The sequence below is a fragment of the Notolepis coatsorum genome (genome assembly GCF_963971535.1).
Source record: "Notolepis coatsorum genome assembly, chromosome: 3".
Lineage (NCBI taxonomy): Eukaryota > Metazoa > Chordata > Actinopteri > Aulopiformes > Paralepididae > Notolepis > Notolepis coatsorum.
In genome coordinates this window covers 81,642,615-81,649,378 of record NC_140167.1, presented here as the reverse complement: position 1 = coordinate 81,649,378, position 6,764 = coordinate 81,642,615, and positions in this window count along the sequence as shown.

Sequence of the window (6,764 nt, the reverse complement as noted above, 5' to 3'; positions counted from 1 at the left end):
TTGCTAAAAATAATCCTTACACAGAGGACAATCCTTACTATGTGGAAAGACTGATTGAATTATCAACCAAATGGAATAAAAGATGGCCAAAAATCACAAAACCCTGGCCTATTGAGGGCTCTTTTGATTTAGAAATAATATCAGATCTGCATGCTCTAATTAGGACATATAGAACGGGGGAGGAAAAAGTGGGAAAGATGACAATCAGAGGGAAAAAACGCATGCAAGAAATGGACGCCTTATCAAAATTCGCTCGGGAAGCTGAGAGAAGGAAGAGTATGGTTGAGGACAGTTCGACTGCCAATAAGGAGGCCCTGCCGACAGAGGAGCTAGCTCCCATCCTGATCACTCCCCAGGCCCCTAAAAGGACAATAGTCATCTCCCAAAGAGCAACTGAGGTAAATATAGCACCTCCACCTTATGCCAGCAGGAATAAGGAACCAATCTACCCTATCCTGCCTATGATAGACATGGATAGCCAATACGAGATAACCAACAATAGTGGCTGTAGAACAGAGATGGGACGGGCAGTGACAACAATCACCCTAACGCCTGAAGCAGACGAAAAAGAGGGGGAGAGAAGAAGGGAGCGAGACGTTCAGTCCCACAGTATTCCTTATCCCAGGGCGGAGGAGAGATATCGAGACGAAGAGAGACACCGATGCAAACATGTACCGCTCACTGCCGCACAGAAAGAAATTCTCTGGGCGGAAGGAGAGGGACGCCGAAGCGACGACATCAGGGCTTGGGATGACCAAATAGAAAGTCTATACGATAGAGATCTCAGCCCCAGAAGAGACTATCCCCAGGGAAAGTCAAGACAAGCTCCCATCCGGCGTCGGCTCTCCCCCCCCGCAACCCGCAAATACGGGGAAGACACAGAGGACGAGGAACAGACATGGGAGCCCCCGAACAGGTACCAGGAGAAAGACAGAGAACGAGAGGAAGAGGAGAGAAAGAACAGACCCCTCAGAGAAGTGACGCCGAAGAGGTTACCTGCTCCAAAATTCACTACACCATTCTCCGTGGCCGCACCTACCCTCGAAGAAAGAGACCAGCTGCAGAAACTGACGGCTACCATGGAGGAATTAAATCGACGACATCATGGAATGAGTAAGGAAAACCGAGAGATGGAAGCACAGATACAGTCCTACCACGATGACCAAGACACTGAGTCCGAGGGATACAAAGCAAGCACCGAACGCTGGAGAAGGGGCACCACAGCACGACAAGAATTGGAAGAACAAATGACAAAAGCAAAGGATGAAATCAAAGCGTTGAAAAGGTCGGAAGAAAAAAGAGTGACCAGATCCAGTACCCGAGAGCCTACGGTCAACATACAACCCTTGATGATAAGACATCAGGGATTGGAGTACCAGCCATGGAATGCTTCAGACATGTCCCAAATATCGGAGAAGTTGCCCTCCCTCCAGAATGGGGCTTTTCCATGGATTGCCAAGCTGGAGGAAATAATGGTAGGCCAACAGCTGGCTATCGGCGATGTCAAGCGACTACTCTCTCACAAAGTAGGAGTCGCTGGCATGGAAGAACTACTAACCAAGGCTGCCTTGGTGCGGTATGTAGTGTCTGGAGCCCACGACCAGGACCTCTTCGCCGCTCACCGAGGAGCACTGTGGCGGGTCCTGCGGGAGACCTATCACACCCTGATGCATCCAGATAAGATCCACATTGGTGCGTTGGGACCTGATACCCCCCCCAGAGAGTATGTGGCACAAGCCTACGCCACCTGGAGAGACATGACCGGCCAAGACCCTGCACAAAATCCAATGGGAGAGGCGATGCTAAGAGAGAAAATACAGAAGGGCCTCTCCAATGAGGTGAGACAAAAACTGAACGAAGTGGTGTGCCTGGGAAGCCTTCCGTTAAATGCATACCTGGAGAACGTGAGCCATCAAGTGGAGCTGCACAGGAAGAAGGAACAACAGGCCAAAGACAAAGAAACGGCAAGTCAGCGAAAGCTCATGTACCAACAGCCGGTCGAGGCAGTCAAGATGGTAGAGTACCTCCAAGCCCTGGTACAAGCCACACCACCCAGAGCCGAGACGGGGAATAGTGGACAACTGAACAACCAGGAAACAGCACAGCCCACCAAACAGGAAGCACCGGCACCCACTCAACAACAAAATCAGAGGGGATCAAACGGGCAGTCACGACGAGGAAATGGACAGCAAAGAAGTGGACCCCTGGAATGGCCAGCGTCAGCGGAGTGTTGGCATTGTGGAGAAATCGGACATTTCGCCCGGAACTGTGAAAAAGGATGGCGAAGCCAAGGACCCAGCAGCAGGGGTCGAGGAAATAACAGAGGAGGTGGCCGAAGAGGTTATGGCCGATCCCAGGAGCAGTGGTACGGACCCAACCAATACCAGAACCAAGACCAGATGCAAGACCAGAACCAGCAACAGAACAGGGGCCCAGTGAATCCGTCTAGAGGGCCGGAACAGGAGTTCTGACGAGGCCCAGAGAGTTCAATGGGGGGGTGCCAGCTGTCATTGTCACACTTAAGGGAGGAACCGATAGTGCACATAGCGGTGAATAATAAATCTGTCAGGATGATGGCAGACACCGGGGCGGCGTACACTGTGGTCCAACCTAAAGATGCGACACACCTGCCCATGTCCAGTCGATATGTACGGACCATTGGATTTGAAGGGATAAAGAAGCTGATTCCAGTGACAGAGCCTGTCACCCTGAAGTACAGAGGCAAAGAGGCGACGGTTTCCATCTTGGTCTCCGACACCGCACCCATTGGCTTACTGGGCAGAGACGGCCTTGGTATGTTGGGGATGAACATTCTATGCACGCCGGATGGTTGTGTGATCGACGTCCCAGAAGACCAATATTATGAAATGATGCAAAGAACAGACCCCCGACCCCCGGAAGTATACTGGTTGGGGAACCTAAGCCAGGAATTGCTCGGACCAGCGTTGGAATGGGAGACCTTCATCACCGCCAATATGCCAGCGGCAAAGAACCCAGAGACACCATACCATTGCACCCTACAGTACTATAAAGATGCGGATGAAAGACAAGCCGAGGAGTGGATGAGAAATCAACCAGAGGAGGTGCAGCTCAACGCCACCAGCATAGTGATGGGCCCCCAAGGAGCAGCAATACGGCTTGCACGGAGCCACTATCTGCAAAAGGAACACGAGATCACAGACAGCGTTCCCCACGTGACGCTAAAAGTGACCGACTCGTGCGACCAACAACACATCGGAAGGATGATGAAAGAGGCAGAAGGAATAAAGTTCGAACAGACGACGGAGAACCGACTCATATGGATAAGCCCGGACAAACGGTTCATCAAGATAATGATTCAAGGCACAGGGATGGGACGTCCCCAGACGGTGCAGCTGTCACAGGAGACAGTAGAAGAAACCCCCCAGAAATTGAGCCTCCAGGAGGAGATGATGGGGGCCATACCGGAAGTGCTGTGGTCAAAACATAGCACCGACATTGGACTGATCAAATCTGCTCAACCAGTGAGGGTGGAGCTTAGACCAGGAGCAACCCTGCCCTGGAAAAGTCAGTACCCACTGAAGGAAAAAGCGGTGGCCGGAATTGAGCCACAAATCAAAGGACTTCTAGAAGCCGGAGTACTACGAAAGACAAAGAGCCCCAAGAGCAACACGCCGTTGCTGCCAGTGGAGAAACCTGACACCTCGTACCGTCTGGTACACGACTTGAGGGCCGTCAATGAGGTTTTAATTGACTATCCCGCCGATGTCCCAGATCCCCACACACTACTGACATTCATCCCGCCGCAAGCTGAGTATTTTACGGTTATAGATTTGTGTAGCGCCTATTTTAGCGTACCTTTGAGCAAAGAGTGCCAGCATTTTTTTGGTTTTACCTATAAGAATGAGCATTATGAGTACACTAGGCTCCCACAGGGATTAAAGCATTCCCCACACATCTTTAACAAGATCTTGAGAGAGGATCTGGACGGGTTGGACCTGAGATTAAAATCCAGAGTCATTCAGTATATGGACGATATTATCTTGTGTGCCGACGATCAGACAACATGTCACAAGGAATCTATCGAACTATTGCAACTACTAGCAGAGAAGGGACACAAGGTGTCTTTGAAAAAATTGCAGTACTGTCAACCTAAAGTAGCATATCTAGGTCAAACGATTTCAAAAGGCCATCGAGCTATTACAGAGGAACATTTGGTGGCTATTAAGAAAGCTCCAAAGCCAGTGACTGTAAGACAGATGATGATGTTTTTGGGAATCGTCTGGTATAGTTCCACTTGGGTGGAGAATTATACAGAACTAGTAGGGCCTTTAAGAGCTATGATAAAAGTTTGCGGAAATGATAAGTTGAGTGCTAAAGTAACCTGGACTGAGGAGGGCCTGAGGGCATTTGAGACCATAAAGACCCGTATGTTAGCTGCCCCGGCCTTGACTTTGCCTGATTATACCAAGCAGTTCATACTGTATGTCTCTTCCTCTTCAGATCAGAGGTATGCATGCGCAGTACTGGCACAAAACACCGGAGTGGGGATCCATCCACAACCAATAGGATACTACTCCATCGCCTATTCAGAGGTGGAAATGGGAATGCCTCCGTGCTACCGAGATTGCGCCGGAGTCTTCCTGATGTACGAGAAAGCTGCAAGTATCATGATGGGGTATCCAGTCAATATTATGGTAGGACATGCGATCCAAAATTTGTTGGAATCTGGTAAATCTGCACTAACGATACCCCGTCTGAAAAATTATTACAGGATTTTGGAACAGGAAGATGTTACTTTGACTAGGTGTTCCATAGTGAACCCAGCGCAGACCCTTCCTAAGCCTGAGGATGGAGAACCTCACGACTGTGTGGAGGCCGCTGAGAGGTACTCCAGACTTAGAGCTGACTTGCAGGCTTTCCCGTTTAGCAGTCCTGATTTGGAACTATGGACAGACGGCTCATGTTACAGAGTTGGAGAGGACCTAAAAGCAGGTTACTCTGTAGTAAAATCACAAGGTGATGGGTTTGTCGTAGCAAAGGCCGAAGCCTTGACACAACCCTGTTCAGCTCAGCTGGCGGAACTAGTCGCTCTGACTGAAGCGTGCAAAATGGCAGAAGGCAAGAGCTGTAATATCTACACGGATAGTAGCTACGCACAGAATATCAGTTTTCTCTACGGAGCGGTGTGGAAAGGGCGAGGTTTTAAGAGAGCAGATGGTACCGCCATAAGACACTGTAGTCAGATAACCGATTTGTTGCAAGCAATAATGAAACCCAAACAAATCGCGATTATCAAATGTGCTGCCCATCAGTCTGATGAGTCTAAGGTGACCAGAGGTAACAACATGGCGGATGTTGCTGCCAAGCAAGTGACAGGTGCGGACAGAGCAGGTAAGGTATTGGTTATCACACATGAGGTGGAGTTGGAAGATAAGATTACTTACAAAGATGTTTTGACCTTTCAGGAAGAGGCGAGTCAGGTGGAGAGAAATCTCTGGTCAGCAAGGGGGGCTAGTAGGGATGGGACAGGTTTGTGGCGGAACCATGAAGGACTTGTGGTTGCACCAACTGGCCTGGTCGGACTGCTGATCCAAACTGCGCATGAGTTCTGTCATGCACACCGGAGAGAGGTGAGTAGAAAAATAGAAGAGTATGGGTTTTGGGCGCCAAACCTGCTACGGCAGATTGATTGTGTAATAAGTAGATGTGCAATTTGCTTGAAGAACAATGCACGCAGAGGGATCGTTGTGTCTCCGGGACACATCCCCACCCCAAATGGCCCAATGAGAGAACTTGTGATTGACTATGTAGACATGATAAAACCGATTAACCAAAAAAGGTACATTCTTGTCGTGGTGTGTCGATTTTCAAAGTGGGTGGAGGCTTGCGCGACTAAACATAAGGATGCTGCCTCAGTGGCTAAGTTCTTATGCCGTGAGATAATAAGCCGTTACGGAATTCCCGATAGAATCGCGTCGGATAATGGAAAAGAATTTGTGGACAAAACTGTACGTTTAGTACTCCAACAGATGGGGATAAAACAGCGTTTCGGGTCCGTTTACCACCCTCAGAGCCAGGGGGCTGTGGAACGCATGAACGGGGTACTTAAGGACAAATTGGTTAAGATCTGTCAACACACCGGTCTAAGCTGGCTGAGCGCGTTACCGTTAGCATTGATGGCTTGTAGATCTAGCGAGATCCGGGGCCTGCGTTTAACTCCGCACGAAATGTTGTTTGGCCGATGTATGGTTGTGCCCGGATTGCGCGCAGCAGGAAAAGGTCCGAGTTTGGATATTCTAGACCACGAGATGCGTGAGTACGTGAAGTACATGTCAAAGCTCCACGGGGCAATCTATGATTATGTCTCTAGTAAACGAGAGACAGAGGAGGAGGAGGATAGGCGGAATGTTCCCCAGATAGTACCAGGGGACTACGTTTATGTTAAAGTGTTCAGACGCAAGTGGTATGGAGCGCGGCGGGAAGGACCGTACGAGGTCGTAAGAGCTACGGAAAGAGCGCTACAGGTAAAAGGATCTTCAATGTGGTTTCACCTTTCGCATTGCGTAAAAGCCCTGCAAGATGGGCAAGAATTGGAATCCGAACCCCTGTTCATTGATCAAGAACAGGAGGAAAGGCACGACGAAGGGGAAAATGAAGACGATTATGGGGAACCAGACAGAGGTGAACATGATGGTCCCTCTAGGGGAAATGAAGGATTTTTGCAGGAGCCAGACAGAGGAGATCATGAATTGGAATTGGAAAATGATGATTTTTCCTCTGTG